The 1,877-nt window shown below is 59.8% G+C and overlaps 1 protein-coding gene across 1 annotated transcript in view; it reads left to right on the forward strand.

Annotated features, from left to right (window-relative positions):
- The window catches only part of PERM1 (PPARGC1 and ESRR induced regulator, muscle 1), a 26,683-nt gene that overhangs the window by 5,714 nt on the left and 19,092 nt on the right, over nucleotides 1–1,877 (forward strand). The gene's annotated exons all lie outside the window — the stretch shown is intronic.

Genomic DNA, 1,877 nt, shown 5'->3' on the forward strand with positions numbered 1-1,877 from the left:
CCGGGGCCGGGGCTTTGTTCTGGACAGTGGGAGAAGCCTGGAGCCAGCCCCGAGAGCTTCCCCGGCCCCATCCCCGAGCGGACAGGATGGCACGGGGAGCGGGAGCCTCCCGGGCACGGGAACTGACGGTAGGACAGGACAGGACAGGGGCTGGCAGTGCCCCGATGGTCCCTCCTCCCCGCTGGAGTCACCTGGAGGTGGCACAGGCACGCACAGAGGTGGCACAGGGATGCTCAGAGGTGGCACAGGAAGGCACGGAGGTGGCACAGGGACGCACAGAGGTGGCACAGAGGTGTTTGGAGGTGGCACAGGGATGCACGGGGGAAGCAGGGAAGTGTTTCACCCCGACAGAAGAGCCGGGATGTCTCTGGAGGAGCTTTGGGAAGAGCTTGGCAGAGCCTGGGCTGGGCAGCAGCTCCCGGAGGGATGCAGGGCTCGCTGCCAAGCGCTCCCATGATCGCTCCAGGAGGATCAAATCCCTCTTGGGTTTCACTCCCAAGAAGTCCCAGCTCGGGGATGAGGTTTCTGCCGCCGTGGCTCTGTCCCTGGGGACAGCTGGGGCAGGGACACGTCCCCGTCCTGCAGCAGAGGACGGGCAGGGGTCACTCGGGGGAAGGGAGCAGGGACAGGGAGCTCGGGGAGGGTCAGGAAAGGGGACAGGAGGATGTTGGAGAGGAGGGAGGAGGAGGTGGGCAGGTTTGGCTGTGCCTGGCAGCAGGAAAGGCTCTGGATATCGGATTTATTTCCTTTTGTGCCTCCTGTCCCAGAGAGGCCAAGGGAGGCGTGGGGTGAGGGGAGCGTGGAATGCAAAGTGGGAAATGAAATGGTTCCGTTCCCTCTGTCCCCAGTGCCTCCCTCAGCACCCCAGGGCGCTACTGAGGAGGAGTTTCCTCCCCTCAGCGGCCTGGTGACAGCACCAGGGAGGGACGGGGGTTGAGATCGCGCTGTTTGTGGGCTGACAGCAGAGAGGGGAGCTTCCTTTCCTCGTGCTGAAAGGCCCTGAGGGCTGCAGGGGTGGGCTGGAGGCCGTGGGCGCTGCAGAGACATCTGGGGCTGGGGTTTAGGGCTGGACAGGCTCCGCACGGCCTGGAGCAGCTCAACACCCACCGAGAGGGCTTGTGTGCAGGAGGAGAGCCGATGGAACGTGCTGGAAGCTTCTAATAAAGTTCTGCCTCATTTACTACTCCCGTGTCCATCCCTGTGTCTGCGGGGAGGCGCTAAGGGAGCGCTGGGCTTTGCAGGAGGATAAATCGATGTGTGTGTGTGTGTGTGGGGAGCCAGAGCTGCGGGAGCTCAGGGGTTCGGGCACAGAGCAGGCAGGGCCATGGGGCAGTGTCACCGTGTCCCCGTCCCTCTGAGGCACAGCCTGGCACCAGCAGCCCCTTCCACGGGTCCCTCCCGGCTCAGGAGCTCTGGGCTGCCCTGAACACATCCCTGAGCGCTGTCTCCATCCCCCCCCTGCTCCCCATCCCCTGCACCCAGAACTGCCAGGGCTGCAGCCCCAGCTGGGCTGGAAACCACTGGACCACAGGCATGGTTGATGAAGAACCCGTCCTGTGCCAGGAGTTGTCTCCTGAGGAGCTGAGAGGCCTCAGGAACAAAATGCAAACAATGGTTATCTGCTGCTGTGGGATGCAACAGGTGCCTCTGTGATTGGTCTCATGTGGTTGTTTCTAATTAATGGCCAATCACAGCCCAGCTGGCTCGGGCTCTGATCAGTCACAAGATTTTATTGTCATTATTTTTCTATTCCTTTCAAGCCTTCTGATGAAATCCTTTGTTCTATTCTTTTAGTATAGTTTTATATTATTTATATATATAATATTATATATATAAATAATATATATAAGGATGAGGATCTGACTCCATGTTTCAGA

This window comes from Geospiza fortis, unplaced genomic scaffold (genome assembly GCF_000277835.1).
Source record: "Geospiza fortis unplaced genomic scaffold, GeoFor_1.0 scaffold662, whole genome shotgun sequence".
Taxonomy (NCBI): domain Eukaryota; kingdom Metazoa; phylum Chordata; class Aves; order Passeriformes; family Thraupidae; genus Geospiza; species Geospiza fortis.